This window comes from Pan troglodytes, chromosome 16 (assembly GCF_028858775.2).
Source record: "Pan troglodytes isolate AG18354 chromosome 16, NHGRI_mPanTro3-v2.0_pri, whole genome shotgun sequence".
Classification (NCBI taxonomy): Eukaryota; Metazoa; Chordata; class Mammalia; order Primates; family Hominidae; genus Pan; species Pan troglodytes.
Window position 1 is genome coordinate 16,169,374 of NC_072414.2, and position 18,441 is coordinate 16,187,814.

At 33.0% G+C, this 18,441-nt stretch overlaps 1 long non-coding RNA gene across 1 annotated transcript in view; it reads left to right on the plus strand.

The window, feature by feature from the left end:
* The window catches only part of LOC129137117 (uncharacterized), a 78,697-nt gene extending 66,597 nt beyond the window's left edge, over positions 1–12,100 (plus strand). The window contains exon 3 of the long non-coding RNA XR_008539287.2: positions 11,741–12,100. This is a non-coding gene — a long non-coding RNA (uncharacterized LOC129137117). The remainder of the gene's footprint in view (positions 1–11,740) is intronic.
* Positions 12,101–18,441: the final 6,341 nt, after the last annotated feature.

Genomic DNA, 18,441 nt, shown 5'->3' on the forward strand with positions numbered 1-18,441 from the left:
GTATTTTAGGTTCTTTATGATCTAGAGTTCTTCACATGTATTTAGTAAACCATTCCAAGTGCTATATTTCTTGCTAATAAAACCAAATAACAATGTTCAGGGTAAATTTTAATGAATTAATGCTTATAATGCAAACTATGCTTTCATCTATTTTATTCAGAAGCACACAATTAATTATACAACAGATATTTTATATGAATGTTCAGAGTAAAGACTATTTTTATTTGCTTGAATGACAACATAACTTATTAAATGAATAAATACACGGATTCGTCTTCTCCATCACCATTTCAGGCATGTTTTTGTGACATCTACCTTCTTCACCATGAACTCCTTCCTAACCAACCATTATATCTAAAATAAATTATCAGCAAACATAAATAATGTGCTATTCCAGAACTACCTCACATGAGCTAGATGATGGGAGGCATAATTCATAATAAACAGACCCTTCCTTTAAATTCTATAAAGCCACAGCATTTAAATTCTAACTATGCCACAGAGCAGTAACCTATTTTCCTATTAATTATATCCCATAAAAGCAATATACCTTCACTAATTAATTATACTTGAAGTAACAACTATGGCTTAATTAAATGAACCATTCCTAATAATGAAACCTTAAAATAATTGGACTCTTCTGTCTAGAGGCAGTAACAATTATTGTCATTGGAAAGGATTTCAAAGATGGCTATGCTAAGCAAAGCTGATTCATAACTGACATTGAACCTGAGATTTCCTAGAGCAGTAGCTCTCAAAACCTTTCGTGAAGGGCCAACTATTAAGTATTTTAGAATGTACGTGCCATGTGATCTCTGTCACAAGTACCAGTATTTGCCATCGTAGTGCATAAGTAGCCGTAAACAATATGTAAAATAAAAGGATGTCACTTTATTCTAATAAAACTTTGTTTACCAAAATGCATCAGTGGCCTGATTAGCTCTGTGCTTTGTAGTCTGATGACCTCTTATATAGAATCGAATTATCGAACTCATCTCTACTATGTTTCTAGATTTTCCAGTATTGTATTCTAGGTTTCTATCTTTCTCATCTATCACCTTAATAGTTAAGTTTTACAAACCCTTATCATATATAATATTATTTAAATTATATTAATCTGCATTTAACACACATCTTTCTCTATTTTGTAATTTAGCATTTTTGAGCCATTAAAGTTTAAATTACAGTAGAGATGTAGACATTATGTAAAGGTATATTACTTTATTGTATATGTTCATAAAAGACAATAATGGCCACATTGAAATGACACAATACGATCCACCAAAAACAAGTAAGGCAGAGATTGTGTACATAAGTAACCAAGTACAAGTTCTGTCCTTTAAGTGAACCCCTACGTCATTATTATTCCCTTACGGTGGAAATTCCAGAAGTAGATAGCACATAAATTTTACATCTTCTTATCTGATATATGGATACCTTTTTTATCAAGTATTCCTTTTTTTTTTCTTTTTTCTGAGATGGAATCTCGCTCTGTCGCCCAGGCTGGAGTGCAGTGGCACGATCTCGGCTCATTGCAAGCTCTGCCTCCCGGGTTCATGCCATTCTCCTGCCTCAGCCTCCTCCCGACTAGCTGGCACTACAGGTGCCCATCACCACGCCTGACTAATTTTTCCTATTTTTAGTAGAGACGGGGTTTCACCCTGTTAGCCAGAATGGTGTCGATCTCCTGACTTCATAACCGCCCACCTCGGCCTCCCAAAGTGCTGGGATTAGAAGCGTGAGCCACCGCGCCCAGCCCATATGCCTTCTTTTATTCATGGTTTACTAATTATAATATTCTATTTATATAATTGAGAATTCCTTGTTCTGTTTTTCTTTCTCATTTTCTTTCATCCTAGTCAATCATTTTCAGTCAAAATGTATATATATATGTGTGTGTATGTGTATATATATGTGTGTGTATATATGTGTATATATATGTGTATATATATGTGTGTATATATATGTGTGTATATATATGTGTGTGTATATATATGTGTATATATGTGTGTATATATGTGTGTATATATATGTGTGTGTATATATATGTGTATATATATATGCGTATATATATATAGATGGGAAAGAAATACAGAGCAATCTAGGAAGCATTGTGAAAAAATGGTGTGAACGTATGCATGAAAAAGTAATATTACAATTTTATTCAGTATCCCATCCAAACTTTTCTCCTGCAGGACTTTCATGCTTGCTATTGTCAAATCTTCTCCCTTCTGCATAACTTTCATTTATCTTCTCTATTATTGCTATTGTCACATAAATGTGCTTTTATATATCACATTAGAAAAATAGTCATTCTCCTCAGTCTACATGTCTCACAAATATAGAACTACTTTTTTTTCTTCTTTAGAGCAAACTTTCTCAAAAGTATTCAGAAAAGTACAATGTGTAAAACAAGCAGCAAGAGAGGACATCTGTGTTAGGGTGAATAATGGTCTCAAGAGATGTCAGGTCTTAATCCTTAGTACCTGTAAATGTAACCTTTATGGCAAAGAGACTTGCAGATGTGAATAAGTGAAGAATTTTGTGATGGAAGATTATCATGAATTATCTTGGTGGGCTATAAATGCAATCTTAAGTGTCCTTATAAGAGTGAGGGAGAGGGAGATTTGACATAGAATCTAGGTTATGTGATCATGGAAGTGGAGAAATATTTGAAAATTATACGCTGCTATCTTTGAAGATAGAAGAAGGGGCCTTTGAGACAAGAAATGTAGTTCTAGAAGCTGCGTTTCTGGAATAATTTCTAGAATTACTCTCCCCTGAGTTCTCTGGAAAAAATAGGGTGCTGATCACACCTTGGTTTTAGACCACTGATACTGATTATGAATTTCTGGCCTTCAGAACTATAAGAGAAAAAGTCTGTGTTGCTTTAAGCTACCCATTTTGTGGCAATTTGTTACAGCAGCATAGGAAAATAACAGAGAATCTCTTCTTGTTCCCAGGTTTAAAAGCAAGTCTTCTAACATTCCCACATTATTATGTCATAATATATTGTTTATAGGATTTCAAAAGATACACTTAATCAACTTAATGAAGTGCCTTTTAAATCCTAGTTTAATAAGAGCATATATATATACAGTAAATTAATGATGAATTTTATCAAATACTTCTTTGTATCAATATCTGTTAGGATACAGATCTTAACGTTTCTGCATCTACTGAAATTATGTGATTTTTCTCATTTACTCTGTGAATGTGATGAATAATATTCTTTTTAATTGAATCTCAATTATAGAGAATTGAATTAATCATCATTTTGATTAATGACATACTTTCATCTTATGCCTATTCATGGTCACCTTTTATATGTAGGTAATTAAATAATAACTTTTTCAGTGTTGGAAGCAACCAGCATATAGCACCCTGCATAAAAGCTAAAACCTGAAGAATGACCACATTTAGCCATATAGTTTCTCACTCCCATCTCATCCTCTGTAATTACCAGTGTTTGAACCACAACCTCTTTCTTCTCTAAACCACTAGCTGAAATCTAAACTCAGCACTCCAACCTCCCATTTATTGATTTTTGCTAGGCTTCTTGACGTCTCACCTTGTGCATACATATCTTTGATACTGGCCACACTTAAGGGGCATTTGTATGCAGATATTCAGGCTCTCTCTCTGTGGTTACCTCCTTCTTGGAAATTTGTCTCATGAGCCCCATACACACTAGATACTCTGAACTCTAATCTCTGTCACCTCAACACAGTAAAATTTCACTTTCTGTGTATGCTTTCTTTCTTCACATCAGTATTTGGGAAATGTTATTAGAGGAAAAACATCTGAGTGAATGTAATTTATAGTCTATAATTACTTCTTTTTAATAATAATCCCACTCAAGCTCTGTATACATTGATTGTTCTCCGGTGTCTTCCAACAGTTGTCTAACATATTTTGCCCAGCTTTTATAGCCAACTTCAGGGTGTGAGTTTGTGCTACTTTATCATGGCCTGAACCTGAAATCTTCTAATTTTATTGAAATGGATGGTTATTATAGTTCATGTTGCATTTCTTGTGTTCCAATAAGTTTTTAGATTTTCTATTTCTCCACAATTCTGGAATTAAGAATCCATTTGTTTCATTCTAATCTAGTTTCTTATACATAATGCTAAAGGGAGTGTTGTTTCAATGACTGTCAATAACTTCTATGTGGGCACCATTCACATTTCCCAAAGTCTCAGCAGCATTTCAAATTGTTGAAAATTTCTTCCTCTTCAAAACATTATTCATTATAGAGTTCTTTAAAAATATACCAACCTTGCTTTTCTTCTAGCCACCTCAGCTTTTTATTCCCAACTTAATTGCAACACATTTTTTTCAGCTCATTTGGCATTAATTTCTATGGTCTGTTTCAACCCTTCCTTGGTGATTTAACAATAAAAATAAATAATTCCTTTAAAGGGCTCATAAGTGTCGGTAACTCCCATAGCTTTACTTTTACCTTTGCCTATTCTCCAACCTTCAGACTTAGACACAAAGTTGTTTAATTACCATCTTGCATTTCTCTCATGCCAAACATCCAGATGACTGATAGTCCTGTTATATCTTTCTTCAAAGTATATATCAAATGCATTCACTCTTTCCATCGCCATTGCTACTATTACTGTTTTAGTCAATTCTGACTGCTATCACAAAGACCTATAGACTAGGTGGCTTAGAAATAACAAAAATCAATTTTTTCACAGTTCTAAAGGCTAGAAGTCTGAGACCATGGTACCAGAGTGACCAGGTTTCAGTGATATCTCTCTTCTAAGTTGCAGACTACCATTTTCTTCTTGTATCCTCACATGCCAGAGAGTGAGAGAACTCTCTTGGGTCTATTATATAGGGGAACTAGTTCCATTTAGAAGGGCTCCAACCTCATGATGTAGCCACCTCCTGAAAGTCCCACCTCCTAATACCATCATATTAAGGGTTAGGATTTCCACCTATAAGTTTCAGAGACAGGGTGGCAACAGACATGCAGTCCATTGCAATCAGTATCCAAGACATTACCATCATCATTATCTCCATTCCTTATTTTTTATTATTATTATTATACTTTAAGTCTTAGGGTACATGTGCACAATGTGCAGGTTAGTTACATATGTATACATGTGCGATGTTGGTGTGCTGCACCCATTAACTCATCAATTAGCATTAGGTGTATCTCCTAAAGCTATCCCTCCCCCCTCCCCCCACCCCACAACAGTCCCCAGAGTGTGATGTTCCCCTTCCTGTGTCCATGTGTTCTCATTGTTCAATTCCCACCTATGAGTGAGAATATGCGGTGTTTGGTTTTTTGTTCTTGCGATAGTTTACTGAGAATGATGATTCCCAATTTCATCCACGTCCCTACAAAGGACATGAACTCATCATTTTTTATGGCTGCATAGTATTCCATGGTGTATATGTGCCACATTTTCTTAATCCAATCTATCATTGTTGGACATTTGGGTTGGTTCCAAGTCTTTGCTATTGTGAATAGTGCCGCAATAAACATACGTGTGCATGTGTCTTCATAGCAGCACGATTTATAGTTCTTTGGGTATATACCCAGTAATGGGATGGCTGGGTCAAATGGTATTTCTAGTTCTAGATCCCTGAGGAGTCACCACACTGACTTCCACAATGGTTGAACTAGTTTACAGTCCCACCAGCAGTGTAAAAGTGTTCCTATTTCTCCACATCCTCTCCAGCACCTGTTGTTTCCTGACATTTTAATGATTGCCATTCTAACTGGTGTGAGATGGTATCTCATTGTGGTTTTGATTTGCATTTCTCTGATGGCCAGTGATGGTGAGCATTTTTTCATGTGTTTTTTGGCTGCATAAATGTCTTCTTTTGAGAAGTGTCTGTTCATATCCTTTGCCCACTTTTTGATGGGGTTGTTTGTTTTTTCCTTGTAAATTTGTTTGAGTTCACTGTAGATTCTGGTTATTAGCCCTTTGACAGACGAGTAGGTTGCGAAAATTTTCTCCCATTCTGTAGGTTGCCTGTTCACTCTGATGGTAGTTTCTTTTGCTGTGCAGAAGCTCTTTAGTTTAATTAGATCCCATTTGTCAATTTTGGCTTTTGTTGCCATTGCTTTTGGTGTTTTAGACATGAAGTCCTTGCCCATGCCTATGTCCTGAATGGTAATGCCTAGGTTTTCTTCTAGGGTTTTTATGGTTTTAGGTCTAACGTTTAAGTCCTTAATCCATCTTGAATTGATTTTTGTATAAGGTGTAAGGAAGGGATCCAGTTTCAGCTTTCTACATATGGCTAGCCAGTTTTCCCAGCACCATTTATTAAATAGGGAATCCTTTCCCCATTGCTTGTTTTTCTCAGGTTTGTCAAAGATCAGATAGTTGTACATATGCGGCTTTATTTCGGAAGGCTCTGTTCTGTTCCATTGATCTATATGTCTGTTTTGGTACCAGTACCATGCTGTTTTGGTTACTGTAGCCTTGTAGTATAGTTTGAAGTCAGGTAGCGTGATGCCTCCAGCTTTGTTCTTTTGGCTTAGGATTGACTTGGCAAGGCAGGCTCTTTTTTGGTTTCATATGAACTTTAAAGTAGTTTTTTCCAATTCTGTGAAGAAAGTCATTGGTAGCTTGATGGGGATGGCATTGAATCTGTAAATTACCTTGGGCAGTATGGCCATTTTCACGATATTGATTCTTCCTACCCATGAGCATGGAATGTTCTTCCATTTGTTTGTATCCTCTTTTATTTCATTGAGCAGTGGTTTGTAGTTCTCCTTGAAGAGGTCCTTCACATCCCTTGTAAGTTGGATTCCTAGGTATTTTATTCTCTTTGAAGGAATTGTGAATGGGAGTTCACTCATGATTTGGCTCTCTGTCTGTGTGTTATTGGTGTATAAGAATGCTTGTGATTTTTGTACATTGATTTTGTATCCTGAGACTTTGCTGAAGTTGCTTATCAGCTTAAGGAGATTTTGGGCTGAGACAATGGAGTTTTCTAGATATACAATCATGTCGTCTGCAAACAGGGACAATTTGACTTCCTCTTTTCCTAATTGAATACCCTTTATTTCCTTCCCCTGCCTAATTACTCTGGCCAGAACTTCCAACACTGTGTTGAATATGAGTGGTGAAAGAGGGCATCCCTGTCTTGTGCCAGTTTTCAAAGGGAATGCTTCCAGTTTTTGCCCATTCAGTATGATATCATTATCTCCATTCTATATTTGGATAATAGTCTCTGCCTTTGTCTTCTTGCATTTATTCTTTTCGCCTAAAGTGATTCTTCAAAGAGTAATGTCAAAGAGAACCAGAGCCAGAGGGTAATTAAAGCAGTAAAGAAAGATTTTATTAAGAAATTATTGCAACACAGGAAAAGAGACTTTAGTAGAGAAATGAGCTCAATTCCAAATACAAGCACACATGGAAATTTATAGCAAAAGAGCAGTGTGAGGGGGTCAGTGGATGGAAAATTACTAAGAGGAAACATCAAAAGTAGGGGAACTCTTGCTAAACCAAATTAACAGGATTCTTGCTGAAGGCAGCTCAGGGTGATCAGATATCAAGATTCTCTCTATATGGACTTAAGGATTCTTGTTAAAAGTGAGCTATGGAGACTAGGCAAGAGGCCTAGGTGAAGATCTAGTTGAGAGGAGAGCTCAAAAATCTGACTAAAGTTTGATGAAGGAGAGAGTCTTTGTCAGTATTTGTGTTAATTTTTTTAATTACTAAAAGTGAGGCTTATTTGCATTCTTCAAGGACTTACCAATTAATAAGCTATGTTAAAATCTCCAGTTTTGATGTCTATTTCTTCTTTCAACTTCTTTCTGCTTTATGAAAATTGTAATTTTGTGTATGTTATTAATATATATTTTATTTTTAATGTAGAATGAAGCATGAATCCTTCTGTAGAATAAATTTCCCTTCCTTATCCTGTTATATTTATTTTGTCTTAAATTCTATCTTGTCTCATAGCAAAATTCTGACAACTATTTTAGGATCTTGCTATCATACAAGATCTATCTTTGCTCTTCCTTTTACATTACACCATTCTGAATTGCCTTGTTCAATATGTTTCTTGCACACAGAATAGTTTGGATTCTGCTCCATTAGCCAATCTAAAAGTATGCCATTTAATGGTGAGTTAAGCCCATTTGTGTCTTTGATATACCTGTTATGCTGGTGTTAAGTTCTGTTATATAATTTTTTGCTATATAAATAATTTATATAAAATCTTGCCCTGTATTTACACTTTAATTTGAGGGGCAGGATATACTCATTTGATATTTATAAATGTTTCTATGTTTATTCTTATTATTATCTTATAATAATATGATAATAAAATACACTAGTCCTCTAGTGTGTTTGAATACTGTCTATTGATTTCTTCAATGAGTAGTAATACTGTATTCTAGTAAACTCTCTTTCCTTTCTTCTCTCTTTTTGCTTAACATTTACTTTAATTCCATATTTTTTTAATGGCAGTTAGATACTCCTGAGATAGTCATTAAGATTCGTCTACTTTCTTTTTCTTCTCCTTTTTTCCATTTGTTGTTGAGTTGCATTATTTCTTCATGTTTAACACACTTAATAGCATCATGTTTTGTCACTTTAATCCCCATTACTTGTTCTTAATTATAAAATTAAACATATTTAGTCCTTATCCAGAAGCTTCACATGATGTTTGTCTTCTTGTCAGTAGGTAGGACATTTCTAAAAAAGCCATCACAGGAACAATGTTTCTTAAAATCATAAATATTCATGATGTTCTACATTCCTTAGACATGATTCATAGTTTGGATGAATAAAATCTCATCTCGCTACTGTGTTATCTGTTTCATAATCATTAAACCATTTCTTGATTATCATCCTGTATAAAATGTTGCTATCAAGAAGTCTATTATCAATATAAACTTCTTATCCTTTTACTTTCATGCTCAAATAATTAATATTATTTTTTATTTTAATTTTTGTTCTTAGAAATAACCGTTACATGGGTATTACTATTCTTTGCCTAAGTTCTATGTTTAGAAAATTTTTAGATGTTTTTAATCTCTCAATTTCTGTTTTTTTACTCTTATTTTTATACTCTGTATCTCTTACTATAGTTTGTACCACTTCTATTTGATTTTATGTACCTTCAAATTATTTTTTTTCTAAAAATTATTTTCTAAAAATTATCTTACTTTTCTCAGATTATCTGATTCTCTGATTAATTTTGATTTTGTTACAATTGTTTTTCTTCAGGGTAAGTATTTTTCTTTTGGGAGTGAGCATTATTGATGATTTTTTGTTGTAGTTTATTGATATTAAGATCTTACAATACTTCCTTTTATCTTCATTTTATCTTTGCCATTAACTCCAGCTGGTACTGGCCCTATGCTGCCAATGATTAGGACAATTACTCTTGTATCCTGGGTTTTATGCTGATTATTTGTCACCTGTTTTAGTTGGTGATGTCACCCATGGGTTTTTCAGTTACTTCTCCTAACTCCTCTGCCTGGTGTTTGGTACAGATCCAGACATAAATGAAAGAAAAGGAGATAGATAGATAGATGGATGGATAGATAGGTGATAGATAGATAGATAGATAGGCTAGATTAGATAGATAAATAGATAGATAGATACATATTTACCTGTGTACTTACATACCATAGTTTGCTGCTGAGAGTCTCTCCAGTTTATTTTATTTAATATTCTCATAACCAAGAAGCTATTCTCTACAATGATAAAATAATCCAACTCTCAGGCAATACTGAGCAAAATATAGCGTAACTAATATCTCAACATACTTGACCCTATATTTTATATGAAAATAAATGAGGCCAGGCGCAAAGGCTCATGCCTATAATCCCAGCACTTTGGGAGGCTGAGGTGGGTGGATCACTTGAGGTCAGGTGTTCAAGACTAGCCTGACCAACATGGTGAAATCCCGTGTCTATTAAAAAAAAACACAAAAATTAGCCAGGCATGTTGGTGCATGCCTGTAAGCCCAGCTGCTTGGCAGGCTGAGGCAGGAGAATTGCTTGAACCTGGGAGGTGGAGGTTGCAGTGAGCCGAGATCATGCCATTGCACTCCAACTTGGGCAAGAAGAGCAAAAAATCTCTGAAAAAAAAAAAAAAAGAGTAAAACACTGGTTGCTCTCTGTTTTAGTAATATGTTACTTATTAGGTAAATGTGATACATATTAAGTAAAGTGGGATTTTTCTTAGAGAAGATATTTATCTCTACTGAGGTAGCAAAATAAATATATATAGATTGAATGAATTTGTCTCCTTTTAAGTTTAAATAAGAAATGGGTGTGTGTGTTTTTTTGGCCTATTCCTATTTTTCCTGGCTTATTCATATTCTAATTCCTCTTGTTTATATAATTATTCACTTTGATCACCTCATATATCTTATCTTTTTTGGGTAGCCTAAAAGCAAAAATATTCTTACAGTCTAGTCAGCATTTGCTGTGCTTTCTTATTATTGTACTTGTTTAGCACAAACTTGATGCTGATTCTACTTCTCATTCTTCATGACAAAACAAGTGGAAAAAATATCTGGGAACTGGCTCTGTGACATGGCTAAATAACACTAATATGAGTCTTGTGCTCTTAATCTATAAAATGGGAATAATAAAAATAGCAAGTCTGTAATCACTGCTATATGAAAACCCCGAGTTTTATGAGTGCTTCTGGGAATACCTAGTAAAGAAAACATATCTGTGTGCTTTATCTTTTAATAGTTAAAAACAGTTTTGACAATAAGTAGTTTATATTTATTAGTTATTATAATATGTATAATTGTAAATAGTTTATAGGTATTAGTTATTATAATATACATGCACATATAACACATTCATATAAACTATAAGTAGTTTATACGTATTAGTAATTATAATATACCTATTATAACTAAGAATAGAAAGGCAATGTAGAAACTAAGAGTTATATAATACCCATAGTAATTAATCAATAAGCAAATACTATTTTTAGTATTTTTATACTATTTGTATATGTATTCATTACTTTATGTATATAATTCTTTATATAATTCTTAGGTTCTATAATACCTTTATTCTGTATATTTTGAATTATGTATTTAATAGCCTAATATATTTCTAATTTGCAGAAAACAAGGAAAATTGTCTTCCTTCAATTATTATAAGTATGCATTTCTTTATCCAGGGAGGCTAAAAGGCAAGATCATAACAAGCTATTATATGGAAAATTATTTCTTCAAAATATTCCTTTTAAAATTGAGGCAACAGAATCATTTTTCCCTCTCATTGTATGTTTAATTTAAAATTGTTTCAACAACAATATGTAGATTGCTAGTTCAAGTTCTCAGGTGTAAGAAGACTCATATTTCTTTGTTATACAATACAATATAAATATAAAGTAAAACATTATATTAAAATGAACGTTTTATAATATTTGGACATTAATATCTCAGCCTTTCATTGGCATATTATTTGAAGAAAGGCATTCACTTTTTCACAGGTTACTTCCTTGCTCCTGAAAATGATGATGTTCTATTTTCTACTTTTTCTGTCTAAAAATTTAAACAGGTTAGTATATCCTCTGCATAAGTGCTGCAAAATACAATGCACAATAATTTTGTTAAAATTACTAAATGTTAGTAAAAAATTTGATTAGTTTTCTTAATAATTGTTTCCTTATTTTTCATATCTATATATGCAATCATTCTAAAGTTAAGAACTGACTACTCTCTTGATAATGGAGAAATCTTTCAACACACAAAAACAAAATTTTTATTGTCTTTTAAATAGGTCCTGAGAAGAGGATTAGAAAAAGGCAACACATCAAAAAGTTAAGAGGCAGAAATAGCTTTTGTGTTGCTGGTAAATTTAATGAGATCTAAGTTATTCGACTGGCAAGTCTCATCTCTTTGAGCATCTCAGTGAAGACTGTCAGAAATCATCAAAATTCAACACAACAGAGTAAAAGCTAATAGCCTTTTTGTTATACCAAAACTGAAAGGATTGGTAAGACTCAAAATGAATGCTATTACTGAAAATCTTCTTTTATCTAATTCTTTGTGCAGTGAGTGAAAATTGAACAAATACATATCCTTTTTATGGTGTTAAAATGAATTCTGACACTATTAAACAAATATTCTTTGGACCTAAGACCTCCTCAATACTTCTTTCACAAAAAGTATTATTAGAATATCCTATGTGACTCTAGTTCATAATATTCTGGCTATCATTTATTTTCTGTGAAATAAAAATGAAGCACTCTATTTTTTTAAAAATACCGTGTTTTGATGAAGAAGGAAGTTTTTGAGTGGTTATCACATTAGAGAAATTTTTATTGTAATCAACCTTTGATAATTTCTGACATGATTAATATTTATCTTCTTTTCTAGATGTTCTTAAGTAACAAAAAGCAATAAAGATAAAATACAGGACATCAAAGATATCACATACATTCATATATCTCAAGAAATGAAAGCAATGAAAGAGCTGTGATATGATCCATATTTTTTGTTTATTGACAACTAATGCAAAATTCCAAACAATAATGAAGCAACTACAGATTTGGGGAAAATAATAAATCAGAAAGAGCAATTGAGAGAGCCTTTTTAGAAAAAAGTTTTCTCCTTTGGAATTATGTTACATTTTGAGTAATTATTATGATAGTCAACCATTAATTTATACATTTGTTTTTAATTTAACATATATTTTGAGTATTAAATATATCAGGCACGATTATAGATGCTTGTGCTAATTAACAACCAGTTTTCTAGAATGTGTAAAGTGCCATAGAAAATACCTCTTGGGTTCTATGCTCACTACCTGGATGATGGGTTCAGTCATACCCCAAACCTCAGCATCATGCAGTATACTCTGTAACAAACCCTCACATATATCCTCAAATCTAAAAGTTGAAATTTAAAAAAATAAAAATAAAAAGCAAATGATTATATTAAGTATATTAACTAAAACAAAACTAAGTGATTCCGTTTTAGAAAAAGAATTTAGAAATGAAGGGGAGTGGAGACTAGAATAACACTTATGGTGTTCAATCAGAATCAAAACTATCAATATATACTTAAGTTTACCTTTTTTCTACGTTAGATAGAAATTGAAAAGAATGTGTAGATATATAAATAGACCTAGATGCACATGTTTGTGTGTGAATGTGTATATAAATATATATATATATATATATTTTTTTTTTTTTTTTTTTGAGATGGAGTCTTTCTCTGTCGCCCAGCTTGGAGTGCAGTGGCCCGATCTCGGCTCACTGCAAGCTCTGCCTCCTGGATTCATGCCATTCTCCTGCCTCAGTCTCCCAAGTAGCTGGGACTACAGGCACCTGCCACAATGCCCAGCTAATTTTTTTGTATTTTTAGTAGAGACGGGGTTTCACCGTGTTAGCCAGGATGGTCTCAATCTTCTGACCTCATAATCCGCCCATCTCGGCCTCCCAAAGTGCTGGGATTACAGGTGTGAGCCACAGCGCCCGGCCGAATGTGTGTATATTTCTTAATTTTAACCACTAAGACTAGAAGCAATAACATTTTAATAGCAATCAGCACATCTAGCATTCAAATCTTGGATTCACTTTTTTCTTCTTTAAAAGGATACAGAGCTGCTTGGATCAATGCCTGATTCTAGGTGCATGCGGCAGAAAGAACAAAATGGGTCTGAGACATCTGTTGTTGTTAAGAAAATAAGGAAGTCTCAACTAATGATGGAGACATGCCAAAGAACATAGGAGCTAACTAGAAGTGGCTCTCAGTGACACAAACTGAGATAAATTGAGCAAGGGAATAAATAATGATGGCAACAGATTATTCAGATTAATTAAGCCAAATACACATGAATCCACACTAATATAAATAAATAATTGGATAAATAAGAAAAGTGGGACAAAGGAAAGCTTTTCCATACAGTAGAATTCTAATCAATAAATATAGAAAGAATAGTGGAAATAGATTCTCATTTCTTGGCAAATACCATATAATTGTTGCAGACAAGTCTGCTAAAATTAGTGGATACAATTATGAGAAACAAGATATTTACATAATCTCCAAGTATCTCTCAACAAAATACTGATTTTAAAAATGGTAACTTTGAAGTGGAGAAATGTGGCAGACAATATCTTATTCAAGTGATCAGAGTTAACGTCAACAGTATTAGGACACGATGATATCATGTGCCTCCTGATATGATGCACTGAGAAGGACAACCTCGGCATTGTGGCATTCTTGCCAAAATATATTATGTGAATTTAACCATGAAGAAATATTAGAAAAAAATCAAACTTCAGAATAATCTACAAAAAACAAGTATCAAGGGCATGAAAGACAAAAAGAAAAGCTGAATTTTCTTTTTTAACATTTTTTTTTTTTTTTTGAGATGGAGTCTTGCACTGTTGCCAAGGCTGGAGTGCAGAGGCATGATCTCTGCTCACTGCAAGCTCTGCCTCCTGGGTTCACGCCATTTTCCTGCCTCAGCCTCCCAAGTAGCTAGGACTACAGGTGCCCGCCACCACGCCAGCTAATTTTTTGTATTTTTAGTAGAGACGGAGTTTCACCATTTTAGCCAGGATGGTCTCTATCTCCTGTCCTCGTGATCCGCCCACATTGGCCTCCCAAAGTGCTGGGCTTACAGGCATGAGCCACCGCACCCAAATAAAGAAAACTAAAGAAATGTAGCAGATAAATGCAATATGTGACCCTGATTTTGATCCTAGTTAAAAAACATTAGTGGAACCATGAACAAAATATGTAGGTAAGTAACTAATTCCATATTAATTTCCTAATGTGAGTAACTGTACTCTTAGATTGGTGTTAGCAGTCAAGAAGCTGGGTGAAGAATATATAGGAACTCTTGATTTTTTAAAATATATTTTTGTAAGCTTTAAAGTAGTTCAAAATGAAAATTTTAAAATAAAATGAATAAAAAAGAAAAAGGATAGTATGGATCTTCTGAAGTATTGTGCTAAATATGAAATTCATGGTCCATCCCTGAGGTCTTTTATATTACAGTGTTTAAGATATAAAATAAATGTAAAGAAAACCGAAGAATGATCAATAGTGATGAAAGTTATCACTATTTCTGGATAAACCATGTTCTACGATAGCACATAACTGGTGATAGCTTGGAGTCATGCGAAGACCTCTCCAAGAAAATGAAATGTAAAGTGATGACTTAAATATGGAAAAGGAACCATTTGATTAACAAGCCAAACTATGAAGCTTCAAAGACAAGATGTTACCTTGTGCAAAACCCTGACATGGGGAAAAACTGTGTTTCAAGAGTGGAAAGAGCCCTGTCTCATTAGGAGTGAGGGTCTTGAATGGTGCCTTTGGTTGTAGACAGCAGAGCAGAGCTTTAGCATCCTGGAGATTTGTAATTGTACTCCACAAGTAACTAAAGGATTTAAGGCAGAGGAGGGAAAGAATCTTGCTTACCTTACAAAAAAGAAAAAAGAAAAAGAAGAAATAAAAAAAGAAAAAAATGTAATATATATTATTATTATTACATTGGTTTATAATAATTGGTTTATATCTAATTTGTTTCCCTGTGTTTATAATACATATATATCTCTGCCTCTTAAACCAAGAATAATTTTTACTGGGACAAGAATAAACACAAGGAAATGAGTTAGAAAACTATTAAAGTGAAAGGACAAGAAGGTGGAGACCTTGTTCAAAATAATGAAATACATATTTAAGATATGTGCAAGTTTGAAGAAAAGAGGTACTGATAGGGTTTTGGTGTATTAGATAAGATAAAATCAATGGGAACACCAGCTGAAGTAAACAAACAAACATACACACACAAACTGGGAAGCAGAGAAAATAACAAAACTCTACTTAAAACATTACGAATTTCAGTTGTCTATAAAACAATCCACATTTGATATTAAGTAAGTAGATGACTATGCAAAGCTCTAACTCAGAGAAGATACCAAAATTGGAAATATTCTGAGATGCTATCATGTAACTGGCCTTTAAACCCATGAAAATGCTTGAGAACACTCGGGAAAAAGTGAGTAAGTAGAGAAAAATGAAAGTACTCAGCTAAGTGGGTTGAAGACAGTACAGGAAATATTGAAGGAGACTGTCTATTGTTTGATTGATTTCTTTCAAAGAAAGAATACAAAGTAAGTTGATAACTGAAGGACAACGGTAGGTCAATGTAAACTTTTAACAAAAAGGGAATTATTCATTAATGAGAATGATAATACTAAAATGAGAGGGAGAGCTAAGGACAGAATTTACTTAATATTGGGAGATCTTGTCAATTTAGCATAAGACATGTGGTAACTTTGCAGAAGGTTATTGTTATGAATGCTGCGGGAATGAATGCATTGGGAAACTAAAATAGAATGTTTGGCGCTGTTGAGTATCCTTTTAAGTTTTGTAATGAATTGAAATCATGTTATTAGTTACAACGTGGATGAGCCTGGAGGACATTACGTTAAGTGAAATAAGACAGGCACAGAGAGAGAAAAACCACATGTTCTCACTTATATGTGGGAGCTAAAAATGAACTTATAAAAGTAACGAGTAGAATGGTAGTTATCAGAGGCTGGAAAGGATGGGAATAAGAAGAGGATGGAAAGAGGTTGGTAAGCAAAGTTAACTTTGTAACAAAGTTGTAGCTAGAAGGGAGGAATAGCTCTAGTGTTCTGTAACACTGTAGGGTGAATTAAGTTAACAATAATTTAGTGAATTTTTTTAAAAACGTACCAGACAGAATTCTGAATATTCACATCACAAGGAAATGACAAATGTACAAGGTGATAGATATGCTAATTACTCTGATTAGATTATTTCATATTGTATACATGTATCAAAATATCACTCTGTATCCCATAAATACGTATAATTATGTGCCAACTAAAAATAAAAGAAAAAATAGAATTCAAAATATAATCAATGTTCAACAAAAGCTTGTTAAATTAAGACAAAGAAGCTATTGAAAATGATTTTTAATTCTGAATTTAAATTAAAATAATCTAGCTTAATTATGTCATTTCCCCCAAGAATTCTTAAGCTTTTTGGATGCTAGCCCATTAAAAAAAAGAAAAAAATTGGAATCATATTGTTTACTCTAATAACCTAGTCTAAATCACGATTCTAGAGAGAAGTGGTAAAGACTCAAATTGTTATTATATTAGAAACTTAGCCTTCTGAAGGCAATATTAGGGAGAAAGAAATCTAGGCCACAATGAGAATGAGAGTAGTTTAAACAGGAAAAGGAAGAATCAGAGATTATTGAAAATGCCATCCACTAAGCATAATTCAAACAGAAGACAACATATATATATATATATATATATATATATATATATATATATATATTTCACCTAGGATTAGTAAATCAAGAAAATTGTATTACAATTTTATTGGATGATGAGTTCTATAATATACTAAGTATAAAAAAAAAGTAAAAGACTTGACATATACCATAATAAAATATATAATAAGAACATATCTAGTAAGTACATAGAAATATATAAATAAAAACAGCTTTATTCAATAAGTATTTGTGACTATTATATATGTTATCTCATTTATCTTCACATTTTTTTGTAGGATAAATATTACTAATTTGATGTGTTGGTTGCAAAAAGGGTAATGTCACTAAGAAGTCAGATAGCCTGATTAAGGTTTTACATTCATTCATTGTTACAAATATATAATGAGAACACAATTTCTCTTATTATATCAAACTACCTGCTAAACAACAAAAGGATTTTGATGATTTAATTACATATACTTTATCTTAATTCCCAAAGTGTAATAATATGGAAGGGCATTCTTTGTTGGTACTTGATGAGGTTAGAATTAAGAATTTAAAACTTATTGGTATAAACATATACCTAATTTAAATCATTTAAGTTATGATATATTAAGCTAATACATGCTTGAGTTTGTTACTACTTTTGAAAAATTCTGTGTCTCCCCACACCTTCCTCATTCCACTTTGCTAGTTATTATGTTTCTTTTTTAATTTATGAAGATGGAATATAATGCCCAATTCATAACACTGTTTTTCAGGTACAAAGTTGGCATAGACAATACTGAAATACATGTGATGACATTTACAGTAGCAATTCAAATTAAAAGAGAAAAGCATCTTTCTAAACCATCTTCAAGTAAACACTTGCCATTTATTTCTACTAGCAAATATTTCTATGTATCCTAAAAATTAAAAGTGATATACATTGAGTAGGACTTTACAGTCCTCAGAATACTATAATGGAAAAATATGTATTTGATATGTTTTCCTGCCATTTCACTATCTAGAAATTGTCCTAATCCTTAAAAGAGATCATTAGCTAGCCACTGAAATCTCAGGGGAAAAGCTGTTAAAACTGACAGCTACATTTTTTAACACTACACATACAGACAACTCAGAGTTCAAATACATTGGATTTGTAATCTCTCTGTTATTTAGAAGAGGTGCTGTATAGGTGAAGGACTCATTTTGTGAACCTTTCTTAG